General features: G+C 42.0%; 1 long non-coding RNA gene across 1 annotated transcript; it reads left to right on the top strand.

Moving 5' to 3' along the window:
* Window positions 1–1,076: 1,076 nt before the first annotated feature.
* Window positions 1,077–16,089, top strand: LOC145520912 (uncharacterized). The gene is made up of 4 exons (XR_014064900.1): window positions 1,077–1,119; window positions 4,024–4,102; window positions 10,378–10,427; window positions 14,696–16,089. It is a non-coding gene; the product is annotated as an uncharacterized LOC145520912 (long non-coding RNA).
* The last annotated feature ends 224 nt before the right edge of the window (window positions 16,090–16,313 follow it).

The following is a 16,313-nucleotide window of genomic DNA, read 5'->3' as shown; positions in this document are numbered from 1 at the left end:
CCTGGTATCCAGCCTGGGCCCCTTCTCCACCTCACGCACCCACAAACCACCCCCGGGCTTAGAGCCTGCTCACCCTCCTTCCCCAAGCCACTTAGGCGCTGGTGACCGCCCCCACCCCCGGAACAAATAAATAAATAAGGCGCGCGCGAGGCCAACACGTCGCGGAGGGAGATGTTGTTATTTTTTGCTGTTGTGCGTCCCTGACGTCACATCCACCTGCTGGGTAAACAACAAGGCTTGCAGCAAAAAAAAAAAAAAAATCGCAGTTGCCAAAGCAGGGCTGGGGGAGGCGGGAATTGGGGGCAAGGTGAACAGGGAGGTGGGAGTGAGGGGCGTCCAGGCTGGATGGGAAAGAGCAGAGGGAGGCAGAGCCTGCAGACCCGAGAGAGGAGGGCCACGCCAGAGCAGTCCCTGGCAAAAGAGGAATCAGGCATGAAAGACCTGGAAAACAAGGGGCATGGGGGAGGGGGGTTGCTCAGAAGAGGGGGAAAGGGGGGGCCCATTCAGACACTGGGGGAAAAAAAAAGGAGAGGGAGAGTGCTAGCAACTAGGAACGAAGATGGTAACGCGATGGCTATTTGCTCCGTTTCTGAGCTAAAAATACAGAAGGAAGAGGAGAGGATAGACAGGGATGTGAGTTTCCTCCAGTTAAAAGTGAAAGTGTTTTGCCATCAGTGACAGCTGAAGGAGGGGGAGGTGAGGTGGTGTTTTCAACCCCCTTTCTCCTTCTCTCTCGTCCTCCCTCGGTGTCTCCTCTTTCTTTCTGTACTTCATCCAATGAAAGAAGGCGAGTTCGGAAGGTGAAAGTTCAGCAGAAGGACAAACCCCTGTTTGCAAGAAAGAGAAACCAGCCAGCGAGGGGTTTTTCCCCCTGTATTTCTGAAGCAGGAGAGTGTACTGCGGGACGCTTCCCCGTCCTTCCTTGTCAGAGTCAGTGCAGGAATGTGTAGTTAGATCCACTTCAGGCGAAAGTGGCTGCGTTGGGAGCTGTGTTCTTGCCATGGTTTCTCTTAGGAAAACGCCCAGGGGGCTAGAACGTCAATCAGTTGTTTAACACAAATTACCTTCTCTCCCAGAGATCAGTCACATGTAAAAAGCTTTGTCCAAGTCTTTGAAAAGGTGAGACTTTTTTTCTTTTTGTTGCTTTTAAGTTTGGTGGAATTTAGAAATTTGAAGGAGTAAATTAGGAGCCTGGATTAAATATTTTGAAATATACATGTACAAAACAAAAGACACAAGCATTTCTTTCACTATCATCAATACAAATAGAGAAGGAAGATGACTTTCTGTCTGCACACTGTGACTTGGAAAGATCCATGGCTCTATGGTTTGTTACCGTTTTTAACAGAAATAATTTTTTCAGACTCTTAACCCCTGATGCCGCTAACATACCGGCATTTCCAGCTACTGGCTTGGTGGTATAGCAGGGTAACTCTTTATGAGAATATATTGACAGCCAGTCCTGTGGATTCCTACAAAGTACTTGGGAGGTGAGGAGACAATGGGGGGAGGGGGGAAGACCTGGTGGAGAGCATAAGTACTCTCCCTCTGGTCTTTAGCCTGGCGCAGTTGTAGATAACCAATATTCTGAAAAAGAGTTATTATCAATTTTTTGGATACTGTCTTTATACAAATATTTTTAAGCATCCATTTACTGAAGAATTCTAAATCTCATTTTCAATAATAGCATAAGACTACCATTTAAAAATTGTATCTGTTTTGCAAGTAAAAAAAAAAAAAAAAGCATTCACTCATTCTACAGAATAAAGCCAGAGACAGGGAGACCATGCTAAGGTAATTACAACACAGTAGAATTCTTGTTGAATGCATGCTGTGTAAGATTCTAGGCTATCCAGGCAAAACCATCCATCAGATCTTTAGACTAGAATCGAGATAAAGAAAATGTGTTTTAGCTCCTGCAGCACTTCCTAGCTTCCTAGAGGCTAGAGATGTGTTCTTTGATTCAAGACATTAAGACATGACACACCTACTATGTTCTAGACCATATAGTAGGCACTGAGGGATGCAAAAATAAATAAAATTCCTGCCCTTGAGGATCTCACAGTCTACATCTGTCAGTAATAACGTCTAATATTTATTGAATCCTTACCATGAACTAGACAATTATATAAAAGCTTTGTCTTCTCAGTTAACACTATGAACAACACTTTACCACCCATACCATCACTGGAAATTCCATATGCAGAATTCACATGGAAGTAAACGGAAATCTACAAAGTAGCCAGTCTATGGAGGGTTGTTGGCTGGGGGTGTGATGATATTTTTCATGTCTTCAGTGTTTACACCAGATAAAACATGTTATAGTATATGTTGTGTTGCAAAATTATAACTCAGGGGAATAGCAATTTATTTCAATGTGACAAATTTATTCATCATCTTTAAAGAACAATGCATGCTCTGATCTTGTTTTCAGATCAAATAGTGAGGGTTTTTTTTTTTGTAATTATTAGTATTGCCATACTAAAGATCTTTAGGTTGCCACTGATCTTATCCTGCATTTTAACTTTCTTACATTCACTTGAAAGTGGGGGCCAAAATCAGACTGGCAACAAGTTTTGCAGACAAAAGGAAATCCTGGCTATAAATCCCATGATATATTGTACCCAATTTTGTAATAATACTGTCTAATGTGCTGCCGTATTAAAGACTTCCATGCCCATTTGGCTTACATTAGAGGGAAACTTAACTGCAGTTTAACATATAGTTCATTTTCAACACTGTCACGTTACATTCATAAGGAGCACATTTTAATTTCTTTATCAGTAATCAACTAGAAGTTTCTTTTTGTTAAATTAAAGCAAGAAGGATTTTTAAATAAAGGGCATGGGGGTAGGACGCCACCTTTTGGTGGTAAAACAAATAGAAATTCCTTTTTAAAACAGATGTTCCTGACATAATTTCATTTTTAATTATACTAAGGCAAAGATGCTTGTCCCCATTTTGTTATATTTTAAGTAATAGGAAAAAATTGTAAATTCCAAATCAGCAAACTATAGTTAATCACAGCCAAAATTTCCCCAATGGTATCAGAACATTTGAGTGCCTTGTCACATACTGTTAATTATATGTAATACCAACTTTGTTCTGCAAATATTGTATCAATGAAGATATGCACATTTTTAGGGAACAGAAGCTTGTGTGGACATCAACCAGTTAATGAGATACCTGAATCTCTTTTAAGTTTAGAATTAAACAGAAACTTTAAAATCACCTAATTCAGTGTTTCTTTAACTACACTCACCATCTTCCTAATTTTCACCATATCTACATAATAGTTCTTGAATAACTAACATACTGTACTCACTGAAGTACAGTTATTATAACTATACTAAATATTTTTCTGTACAGCAACCAACTTTTATTTTTCTATTATACATTAAATGGGAAATCATATTTCCCAGTCTCCATAAATTAAAAACAAACAAAGTAAAAACAAAGTTGCTGATTTTTCTTTGTTAGAAAGAAAGAGAGGTCAAAAAACTAAAATTAAAAAAAAATTACACACAAAAGTGACAAGTCCTGGAAAGTGTTAATGAGTGTCAACAGAGAATAGTTTTCTTTTTGTTGCTGTTGATGTTGTTTGAACAACCAGAAAGAACTGACAGTGACTGCAAAGGAAATATAGTTCTCAATATGTGATTCAATGTTATCTAATGCCATCCCAGTGGTAAGACTCCTACACTCTAAGAAATAGGCATAACCAAGTATGTATATCAAATTACAGATTAGGAAGCTGAAACCCAGGGAGATTAAATTGCCCTCCAAGGCCAAATAATTGGTGAGTGGCTAAACAAGGATTAGAATCCAGGTGTCCTGGCTCCTTTTGTATTCCCATCTCATACTCTTCACTTTACCAAAGAGATGTGCCACCCCTCCTCAGAAATCATTTAACCTTCTCACAAATAGCCAACCCACATAGCCATTTATAAACAGGAGAGCAACTGAGACCAGAGAGTCAAAATCAAGATCCACTGCTTACCTTCTCCCTCTCCCCTACCCTAGGTGTGGCAGACATCCAGGTACCGGTAAACACAGTGAAGAAAGGAGGGGAGGAGAAAAGAGACATGGGGAAAAGGGAAAGGTTAGTAAAAGTGTTCAGAATACTCTAAATGAAGCCTTCTACTCCTAAGTTTCCTTCCAAGAAGAGAAAAATGGCTAATGAAAATCACATGTTTCACAGTAAGTGGCAAAAGAAGCGTGTTCTCTGTGTTGTGATGTGGCTCTATGTCCATACCAAAAATCAACAGAGGATCTCCGTTTTTAAAATATGGTTTTTAAAGTATGGAAAGTATTTGGAACCAAAAAAAAAGTTTAAAAATAAAGTACGGTTGGCACTCAGTATCCACTGGTTCTGTATCCACCTATTCAACCCATGGTTTAGTGGATGCTGCCGGTTGAATCTGAATGCAGAACCAGCCCCTATACAGGATGTACTGTAAGGGACTTGAGCCTCCACCTACTTGGGTGTCTGAGCAAGGTCCTGGAACCACTCTCCTCAGATACTGAGGGACCCCTTTATACAACACGATCAGGCATTCTGAAACAAACCAGATTTGATAACTGAATAGCTTGAAAAGCTAGTCAAGCAATGGTAAAAGATCCCAGCTTTCAAAGGGGCTTCCCCAATGCCAAAACTTGTTAAGAGGCTCAGCATTCAAACTAGAGACAATAGTGCATTTTCTGAGGTTTTAATCACAGAGAGGGGCTTTAGTTACAGAGATTTCATTTCCTGTTTTCTTTTAAGGGTATAGTCCAATAAATGTAAATAAACATGGCCTGTAATTTTTTTTTTTTTTTAAATTGGTGCTTGTGAAAGAAGTTGTTGATATGCACAATGCACAATGAAGTATTTGGCCAAGTACCTCCACTCCAAAAAGCTGTTCTGATCCCTTAAGCCGTGAACATTCAGAGTGCAACATGTTGATAATCTGGAGATTCTTAAAGGGAGTATGAGCAGCTTGATCCTACCTGCCACAGGTACAAGAACAATCTACAGCCTTGCTATGCAAAATGAGATGTGCTGGCCTGCAGCATGAGCAGTGCACCTGACAATGTGTTGAAAAGGCAGAATTAGGGGCTCCCCTGGTGGTCCAGCAGCTAAGACTCCATTCTCCCAATGCAGGGGGCCCAGGTTCAATCCCTGGTCAGGGAACTACATCCCACATGTCACAACTGAAGATCCCCATGCTGCAACTAAGACCTGGTGCAGCCAAATAAGTACATAAATGTTTTTGTTTTTAAGAAGGCAGAATCACAGCCCAGTCCCTAGACCTACTGAACCTACTGAACCAATATCTGCATGTTAACAAAGCTTGGCCAGGTACCTCTCACACTAAAGTTTGAGAAACACAAATCTGCACTGCACATGGCCTCTTACAAAACAGGCACCATCTCAACAACTTTAACACCTTCAACTACTTGACAGATAGTTCTGGAAGCTGTTCGCCATACCTGGTTCTCCAAGCTAGCATCTTCTGTAAACTTTGTTGGGTTCTTGTGTTTCAACCACTTGCAAAGTTAAGCCAGTAAATCACCTATGTAAACCATGATTAATTCCTCTGACATTAATAGCAGGATGACTTCTCTCTTCTGTTAGCCCAAAGAGACTGCTAATTGCCCTCCAATTGTTTACCTTTGTATTGTTTTATGAGTGCTCAGAGAAAGATGGAAGATATTCCCTACCAGGCCAGAAACAGATGCCAGACAGGTTTTGGGAAGGCTGAACACATGCTATGACTACCCCTTGTTAGTAGAAGGGCTTTGCTTTCTTGGTTTTGTTTTCTTTTTTATGGAAAGGACGACGCCTCCATAATTACAGGTGTTGCTGTTCAAAACCCAGAATGTTTTCCAAAGCACTGAGGGGGCCACACCTCCAGTGGCCCATGAGCCATCCTGGTTGGATTCTCTTTCCACTTCTCTACAATTTTTAAAGATATATGCGAGCACCACTAGATTTACATTAAGTATAATGAGAGGAGGGGGGACCCCATCCAAGTATGTTTACTTCTGAATAAACATGAAGCAATCATAGGCAAATCTCATAGCTGATAGTTAATCTGTATCTGTGAAGTTCTCAGACTGTAGTCACCTCCTATTCCTAACAACAGGTTACTTTTGTAAACCTCCCCCCACAAAAAAAAAAAAAAAAATTAAAACTGTTGTTTTTATACTATCCTAAGGCAGTATAATTAAGTCTCTGAGTAATTGTGTACCTGAATTCAAAATAAGATTTCACACGTAAAGCAAAATTCTGATTATAATCTCTGAGAAGTGTCTTGGCTTATATTTAGAATCCACAAGTGCCAGCTCAGTGTTACAAAGGGCATTGTTCTGTAAGGCTACAGACAAACTCTATTTGTATCAGAAGGAAAATGAGGCAGGTCTACCCACCTTCAGGAACCAGGGAGGCTGTGTGCTCAGTAGTGTCCAACTCTGTGGCCCCATGGACTGTAGCCTGCCAGGCTCCTCTGTCCAAGGGGATTCTCCAAGGTAAGAATACTGGAGTGGGTTGCCATGCCCTCTTCCGGGGGATCTTCCCAACCCAGGGATCGAATCCAGGTCTCCCGCATTGCCGGCAGATTCTTTACCGTCTAAGCCACCAGGGAAGCTGGTTAATACCGGACTGGGGAGCCTATCCCTTCTCCAGGGGATTTTCCCAACCCAGGAATCACACCAGGGTCTTGAGTTGCAAATTATAGAATTTTTTTAGAAGGGACTGAAGGATATTAAACATGGGGATATGCTGACCTTTCTGTTACGTTAAACTTGAGATTTGTTTTTTTTTTCTAGTAGTATCTATAAAATAGTTATCAACTGAAGTTTCCTTTCTCCCCTCAGGATGTTCATGAGCCACTGTTGACATTAAAAAGCCTTACAAAGATAAAAATCTGGTATCCTCAAATTTAATATGAATCCTATAGTAATGAATTATATTTGAAGGTATTCATATGGACAGCTAAATATACATCTATATAAAAATATGTACATATAGTCATATAAAACATAAACACACATATTTACAGATAAATAAATACAGAAATAAATCTATATATGTGAAGGCCTGAAGTGTAAGTGTTAGTCACTCAGTTGTGTCCGACTCTTTGCAACCCCATGGACTGTAGCCCACCAGGCTTTGCTGTCCATGGACTTCTCCAGGCAAGAATATTGGAGTGGCTAGCCATTCCCTTCTACAGGGGATCCTCCTGACCCAAGGACTGAATCCAGGTATCATGCATTGCAGGCTGATTATTTACCATCTGAGCCAAGTGGCGCAGACTAAGTTAGTATGTGTACATATATTTCCTAGCTGTATCCATTGACAAAAGGCAAGAAGTAGTGATATCCCAATGGCAATGAGCACACCCAGTACTCAGATCTTGGTTTTTAAATACCTTTCTTCAATAAAACCTCTTTCCCTGTTAGCTCAGTTGGTAAAGAATCCGCCTGCAATGTAGGAGACCCCGGTTTGATTCTTGGGTCAGAAAGATCTGCTGGAGAGGGAATAGGCTACTCACTTCAGTATTCTTGGGCTTCCCTTGTGTTCAGCTGGTGAAGAATCTACTGGCAATGCAGGAGACCTGGGTTCGATCCCTGGGTTAGGAAGATCCCCTGGAGAAGCGAAAGACTACTCACTCCAGTATTCTGTCCTGGAGAATTCCACGGACTATAAAGTCCATGCAGCCGCAGAGTCGGACACAACTGAGCGACTTTCACTTTCACTCTAATAAAACCAATCAGAACTCCCTGGAGAACTAGTCAATTCCAGTGATGGAGTAAAGAAAATACAAGATAAGCCTGGAACACCATGTAGTACCAGAAATTGCTATAAGAAGCACTTAAAAAAAAATGATGGCAGGGAGTGGAGAGACACTGAAAAGCCACAGGAGCCAATCTTGAAGAGCTCTCCAATACCCAAAATTAAGACATTGTGAGCAAGAAAAGAAATAACAATAGTTATAGATTATAACCCAAAGAATGAAATAAATATACATGAATCCATACTGACAGATGTGGGTGCATGCTAAGTCACTTCAGTCGTGTCCAACTCTTTGCAGCCCTGTGGACTGTCAGCCACCAGGCTCCTCTGTCTGTGGGATTCTCCAGGCAAGAATACTGAAGTGGGTTGCCGTGCCCTCCTCCAGGGGATCTTCCCAACCTAGAGATCAAATCCAGGTCTCTTATGTCTCCTGCCTTAGCAGGCAGGTTCTTTACCACTAGTGCCACCTGGGAAGCCCATACTGATACAGACATATACACAAAATTACACACATATATGCATGTAGATGTAAATATGTGTGTATAATATCTACACACATAAATGGGAAAGTGATAACTCTTCCTTACAGAAGATCGGCGGGGCCCAGCAATTGATGTCTTATGTTTTAAGAGGTGATGCTAATACCATGACCTAGAGAACTCTACCAGACAAATTACTGAAGTGAGTTGAGTGTAATTAGGGAGGCTTGGGGACTGTGGCAATTTGAGCACACGTCTCAACTGAAAGGGACAGAGGCTGATTGCTGTCTCCTTAAAAGCAAGCTCAGGGCAGAAAGTGCTTTTGCATTTTTGAGAGACAAAGAAATCCAGATCTTTCCCCAAATAGTCCTAAGTTTTAAAACCTTCAGGTAGGCCAATCAAAGCATAGCTTCAGGGAGCATCAAGGCCACAGACAGCTCCTATATGACTGCCATCGTTGGGAAAACTGAGCCACCATGTCAGTCCAGAATGACAGGGCTTGTTCCTTAAGTGAGCAAAGTGGAAATAAACAAAGAAGGGAAACCTGGAGAGTACTTTTCCTTACTCTTAAATTTCTTCCCAAGTATTAACTAGTCACTTCAAACATTCTGGTTAGGAAAGTTGGTATGCAATCTGAATGATTCCTCCATGTGTCAGCAGAAGTCACATTTTCAAAATATCAAACCATCAAATGTAATTATTTGGAAGGTGTTCTATTTAGGATTCTTTGTTACTCTCCAGAAAAGTGAGTTCAAAAATTTTACTAGGATATTTTGTTCAAGGAGTCTAATGCCAGGGCAACCTTTTGTATTACTATTATTATTCTTCTTCTCCATTTTTATCACTCTCCCTCTGCTGTCATGAAGAAAGCCATGGCAGAAAGTCCAACTGATCTTTGTCTTGTCTCTTGTGCATCTACCCTCTTCTACTCTTTCTGCTCCCACCAGCCCAGAGCCACATATATTAGAGCCTTTTCCTTTATGGAAGATGCCATCTCCCTCATGAAGACATGCAATAAATAAAAACAAGGTTGTGAGATAAATATCTTAAAAGCAGCTTGAAAAGCAGAGGACTGAGCAGGGGGCATCTGGAAGGACAATGGAAAAAAAGAGTGGGTTGCCCATGTATGTCATTAAGTAGGTAAGACTTCTCTCTGTGGAGCTGGGAGGCTGGATTTGCCTTACAGGTAAAAATTCAGCAGTGGCAAAGGTATGGAGTCTGCAACATCCACAACAGTGGTTCTCAAACTGCTGTGCATAGAAATCATCTGCAGATGTTAAAAGAAAAATATGGAGGCCAAATCCCAATGGAGGCATTGGGATTTAATTGACCTGGAGTATGATATGGGTGTGAGGAGTTTTAAAAGGTTCCCAGTGAGTCTCGTGTGCAGCAGTGTTTGGGAATTCCTGACCTGGGCTTCCCTGACGGCTCAAGCGGTAAAGAATCCAGCTGCAATGCAGATGTGGGTTCAATCCTTGGGTCAGGAAGATCTCCTGAAGAAGGAAATGGCAACCCACTCCGGTATCCTTGCCTGGGAAATCCCATGGACAGAGGGTAACAAAGAGTCAGACACAACTGGGCACACTGATTCACATAACCTGGGAGTGAGTCTGAGGACAGGTGTCACAGACAACCCTGCTAGCCTAGGAGGTGTGAGGACCACAATCACCCAATACACTCAAATTCCACTGTGGCCAGCATCCTACATAAAGGAAATAAATTAATTAAACTAACTCCCCAAAAAAGGGCTACAATACTATGGTCTTCAGACCTTGTGCATCAGAATCACCTCGGTGTGGTTAATACAAGGATTAAGGGGGTGGGCGGGAGGTTAATACAAGGAGTCCCAGAGCCCACTTCAAACCAGCTAAAGCAGAGTGTTGGTGAGAGGCTGTGGAAACAGACCTTTTCAGAAGCTGACCACCTGGCTATGACATGCAGTGAGGTTTGGAATCCTTCCTCGGGGATTTCCAATGGTAGTACCTATTACGAGTTCTGTTTCCATTTTAAAGGGGAACCTTTAAAGAGGGCAACATATAAAACAAAGAAACAAATACAGACATCATGGCCTTATGAAAGATTCCTAGAAGTCATTGAGTGTAACTTCCTTGTTTTCCACAGGTGATAACAGTCATGGAAAGGTCAGCTGAGATGTCTCCGAGCTCAGGAGGGTAAGGTCTTGGTTCCTGGCAAAGTCCTGGGCATGAGACATAGCTGGCTGGAAAATCCCAGTGCCATGCCCACCACTGTGTCACTCTGGAGCAGGTTCCCAAGCAACCCACCTATGCTACTTAGTGAAACAGCAGTAGGATTGGCATACATCTTACTGAGTTGCTGAGGATGGTACCAGAGAACACACTCAGCTGGGCACAGAGCAAACACTCAACAAAGCCTTTCAAAGTAGCAGAGCTCACTTAGAGATCCAGGAATCCTGACTCCCTCTGGGGGCCTCTCCAGTTTTCACTGAACAAATTCTGGGTACTGGAGCTCTGATATGGAGGAACAGTTGAAGTCCAGATGTTCTCAGTGCCTTTCAAATCATGCCACTTATGCTGCCTGCCCCACCCACATCTGAAATCAGGTCTGCCTTCAATACACTAATTCTTGGTGCAAGAATAAAATGGAGATTTTTAAAAGTCAGAACAGGAAAATAGCAACAGAAGAATCGCCTTACCAGGTAAGGACATTCTCATCAAACTGACTGGGGTTCCTTCAAATCAAAGTTTCACCATTTGAGCATGACTGACTTTGGGGGCCAGACAATTCTTTGCTGGGGATGGGGCAGGGAACATTCTACAATGGTTAGCGGCATCCCTGGCGTCTGCCTACTAGATGCCACTGGTACCCACCTGCTCCCCAGTCAACACAGCCTAAAATGTCTCCAGACTTGGCCCAATGTCCCTTGGGAGGCAAAACTGCCCTCTGATGAAATGTGCTACTCCAGGTAACATCAGGGCAGAGAGGTAGGACTCACTCTGGGTCACCAACTTGCTCTGCCACTGCCATTTAACTGACAACTTTCCCCACAAGGAAAAGCAGAAATCAATCTCATTTCTATGGGTAACTGAGTAACCAAATCATTTTCCTTTCAAAATAGAGGGGCTCAAGATGAGGCTGTCTGTAACTCGAACAGAGCCCCAGGTGGGCTCCACAGCCTTGATCAACCACCAACAACCTCTTTATCAGTTCAGTCACTCAGTCATGTCTGACTCTTTCTGACACCATGGACTGCAACACACCAAGCTTCCTTGTCCATCACCAACTCCCAGAGCGTGCTCAAACTCATGTCCATCAAGTTGGTGATGCCAACCAACCATCACATTCTCTGTCATCCCCTTCTCCTCCTGCCTTCAAACTTTACCAGCATCAGGGACTTTTCCAATGAGTCAGTTCTTTGCATCAGGTGGCCAAAGTATTGGAGCTTCAGCTTCAGCATCAGTCCTTCCAATGAATATTCAGAACTGATTTCCTTTAGGATTGACTGGTTTGATCTCTTTGTATTCCAAGGGACTCTCAAGAGTCTTCTCCAACACCACAGTTCAAAAGCATCAATTCTTCAGCGCTCAGCTTTCTTTATAGTCCAACTCTCATATCCATACATGACTCCTGGAAAAACCGTTAACTTTGACTACATGGACCTTTGTCAGCAAAATAATGTCATGATCTTTTAGGATTTGAAATAGTTCAGCTGGAATTCCATCACCTCCACTAGCTTTGTTCCAAGTGATGCGTCCTAAGGCCCACTTGACTTGGCATTCCAGGATGTCTGGCTCTAGGTGAGTGATCACACCATCGTGTGATCACCCATTGTCTGGGTCATGAAGATCTTTTTTGTATAGTTCTTCTGTGTATTCTTGTCACTTCTTAATATCTTCTGCTTCGGTTAGGTCCATACCGGTTCTGTTCTTTACTGTTCCCATCTTTGCAGAAAATGTTCCCTTGGTATCTCTAATTTTCTTGAAGAGATCTATTCTCTTCAATAGATCCATTCTATTGTTTTCTATTCTATTCTATTGTTAAACATTCTATTGTTTTGCTCTATTTCTTTGCATTGATCACTTAGAAGGGCTTTCTTATCTCTGCTTGTTATTCTTTAGACGCTGCGTTCAGGTGCATATATCTTTTCTTTTCTCCTTTTCCTTTTGCTTCTCTTCTTTTCTCAGCTATTTGTAAGGCCTCCTCAGAAAACCATTTTGCCTTTTTGCATTTCTTTTTCTTGGGGATGGTTTTGATCACTGCTTCCTGTACAATGTCATGAACCTCAGTCTATAGTTCTTCAGGCACTCTGTCTATCAGATCTAATCCCTTGAATCTATTTGTCACTTCTATTGTATAATCGTAAGGGATTTGATTTAGGTCAGATCTGAATGGTCTAGTGGTTTTCCCTACTTTCTTCAATTTAAGTCTGAATTTTGCAATACGGAATTCATGATCTGAGCCACAGTCAGCCCCCAGTCTTCTTTTTGTTGACTATATAAATCTCTTTATTCAGTTCAGTTGCTCAGCTGTATCCAACTCTTTGCAACCCCAAGGACTGCAGCACACCAGGCTTCCTTATCTTTCACTAATTCCCAGAGCTTGCTCAAACTCATGTCCATCGAGTTGGTGATGCCATCCAACCATCTCATCCTCTGTCATCTCCTTCTCCTTCTGCCTTCAATCTTTCCCAGAATCAGGGTCTTTTCTAATGAATCAGTTCTTCACATCAGGTGGCCAAAGTATTGGAGCTTCAGCTTCACCATCAGTCCTTCCAATGAACACCCAGGACTGATCTCCTTTAGGATGGATGGGTTTGATCTCCTTGAGGTCCAAGGGACTCTCAAGAGTCTTCTCCAACACCACAGTTCAAAAGCATCAATTCTTTGGCGCTCAGCTTACTTTATGGTCCAACTCTCACATCCATACATGACCACTGGAAAAACCATACCCTTGACTAGATGAACCTTTGTCAGCAAAGTAATGTCTCTGCTTTTTAATATGCTGTTTAGGTTTGTCACTGCTTTTATAGTTTCTGAGAAAAGGAGGTTTGGCACCAATCCTCATTCCATCACGATCAAACAGATTAATTATTAGAGTCCGAGACTCCATAAACAATGTCATATATGTAGTCAGCTGTCAGTCTAAAAACAAAATGCAGTAAAGGAAGTGGCAACGAATAGAATCAGAACTTTAAGTTACTGCATCTCATAAGATGATGCATAGGATTTGCATCAGGCAGAAACTTCACCTGGATGTCCTAATTAAAATTCCCCTTCTTCTGGGAATCCAAGGGCATTTGCATCTCACGTGCAGGGAGCTTCGGAACAGTGTATTATGTGGAGGGGCCAGTGACTGTCACTAAGTCCACCTTTTCAGTACTAGCTCATCCACTCTCTTCACAGCTCCTGAACAACTTATGTAGCCCAGCTTGCTGTTTTAATGATCAATGATGGAAGTGTCTGAATGATTACTAGATTCACAGAACAGTTTGGGGAAAAAAACAAATATTTGTTTCCAAGATTTTTGCTAACCTTAGCATCCTGATGATTTTACGTCTAATGTGACTCTAAGGATTCATTCTAACTTTGGAGGAACCTTATCTGAAGCAGAAGTGGGCATCTGTGAGGCCCCTGCCTCACACATGCAAGCCTGATGTCAATTTCATTAGTCTTTCACATAACAAATATTCACTGCTTGCTATACTGTGTACCAGGCACTGCGTGAGACATTAGGAAAGAGGAGTGAAAAAAAGATGAAAATCCTTGTCCTCATGGAGCTTACATTCTGGCTAATTTCTGCATGAATTATGTGTAATTTTTCAACTGAACATTTTTTTAGAAGAAACTAAAAGCGGTAGCTACCAATATAAACCGACCACGTCAGCAAAAACGGTATGTCCTGTTAAGAGTCGTCACTTAGGGGACTCCACTGGTGGTCCACTGGTTGGGAGTCCACCTACCAATGCAGGGAACATGGGTTCAATCTCTGGTCTGGAAGGATCCCACATGGTGCAGAGCAGCTAAGCCTGTGTGCCACAGTTACTGAGCCCATGCACTCTAGAGCCCATACTCTGCAACAAGAGAAGCCACCGAAATGAGAAGCCTAGGCACCACAATGAAGAGTAGCCCCTGCTGTTTGTAACTAAAGAAAGCCTGCATGCAACAACCAAGACCCAGCACAGCCAGAAAGAAAAATAGAGTTTTCACTTAAACTATAAGAAAATTCCAAATAAAACTGCTGTATATTTTGAGACAGTGGGTAAAAATAGGGGGGGAAATGAGTAATAATGGTAAGATGGGCATTAAGAACCTACCGCAAAGGGACCTAAAGGTTGATTTACCAACAGTGGAAAGAGTAGGCCACTCTATAAATTAATCTGAGATCCCATCTTAGGTAGAAGAAGGACAGAGGTCCTAAAAAGAGTAAAAGAACCAAATGACACCAAATTTTTTGTTTTTAGGAGATGGGGAGCAGGGAGAGAGAGAGAGAAAGAGAATGAAAGACCAAGAACTCATCTCTTAGTTCCAAGTAAACTGTGGCATTCCACTGAAAAGAGTTCAGGGCCTAGAGAGAAATGGTGGAGGGAAGATTATGACTCTGGCATATCTACAAGACTCCAACGGGCACAATACAACCAGTCTTTCCTCCAGGCAACAGAAAATAGCCTCTTCTGGATGATTGTCTTAGGACACAGAACAGCAAAAGGTAGAAGGGGCCAATCAAATCTTCTTTCCTCCTTCCAAGCAGGTGTCGGGGCAGCATGAATCTTATGCTCCAGGGGAACAAATTGTGCCTTTTCTGGGTCAGTATTCAGAAGTTAGAATTCTGAAGAAGAGATGATAATCGTCTGTATAATTTATATTGTCATCCCCAAGGAAGCAGAAGCAATGTGTGCTCCAAAAGCATCAAGCATGGCTGGCCTGCTGTTTACCCGCTGGATCTCTGTGCTGGCTGAAAGGTCACATGTTTCTGAATGTTTAGAAGCATATTACCCAGTTGTTTGTTTGTTTCTATCTTCCCTATAAACAGTTTGGTCTCCTTCTGGGGAAAAAAAAAATCATGTGAGCAGAGCAAACACACACACTCAAAAAATGCTCTGTTCCAATATCCAATAAAGCCAGATTTTTCTAGGGCAAAGAGAATCTTAAAGCAGAAGACCCAGGCTTCTCTCACAGTTTTAACTCTCACAACAGCTCTTGGTTAAGTGTCCATGTGAAAATTAGCTTTTCTGGTTTATCGTGAAAGAAAATAGAGTTTAGATCGCCATCCTGCCTCGTGCCTGTGTACTCAGTTGTGTCCAAGTCTTGGCGACCCCATGGACTGTAGCCCTCTCAGCTACTCTATGAGATTTCTCAGGCAAGAATACTGGAGTGGGTTGCCATTTCCTCCTCCAGGGGATCTTCCTGACCCAGGGATCGAACCCACGTCTCCTGTATCTCCTGCATTGCAGGTGGATTCTTTACCACTGAGCCACTGAGGAAACCTGTGTCCTTACACATTCTTCTAAAATTTACCTATGTCAGGACAGCTTTATTTAGGCTAGTATTACTTTAGACCTGTTTGATGTACTGACTGTACAATTACTCTGTGTCTTTTATGATGTACAAGGAACAATGGAGCCTTACTTGCTTGGCATGATCTTCTTCTTCAGACTCTTTGCATGGCTAGATCTTTCCAGCCTTGGGGTCTCAGTTGAAATATCACCTACTCGGAGAAACATTCCCTGAAGTCTTCCAGAGACACCCCTCCCCCTCCTCTTCCTTCAAAATTAGTATGTACAGTTCTGATTGCTTCCTGATTTATTTACTCATGTATTATCTATCTCCTTCCCTAGAAATAAACTCCATGAAGACAGGGATCTGTCTCTTTTGTGCACTGCATATTCCTCAGTAGCATACATATAACGGGCACTTAAATATCTGAAGGAATGAATGACCAAACAAATCAATGATCAAGTGACAAGATCACCCTATCATCAAAGACTCCCATCTCTTTTGGCTTTTCCTTCCTTCATGTAAAATATTGATAATGACACTGAACTCAGAAAGGAGAGATTCAGGCAGAAATGAAGTTTTCCT

Source organism: Giraffa tippelskirchi, chromosome 9, assembly GCF_054371585.1.
Source record: "Giraffa tippelskirchi isolate mGirTip1 chromosome 9, T2T-mGirTip1v1.2.pri, whole genome shotgun sequence".
NCBI classification, from domain to species: domain Eukaryota; kingdom Metazoa; phylum Chordata; class Mammalia; order Artiodactyla; family Giraffidae; genus Giraffa; species Giraffa tippelskirchi.
This window is presented reverse-complemented; position numbering and strand designations above follow the sequence as displayed.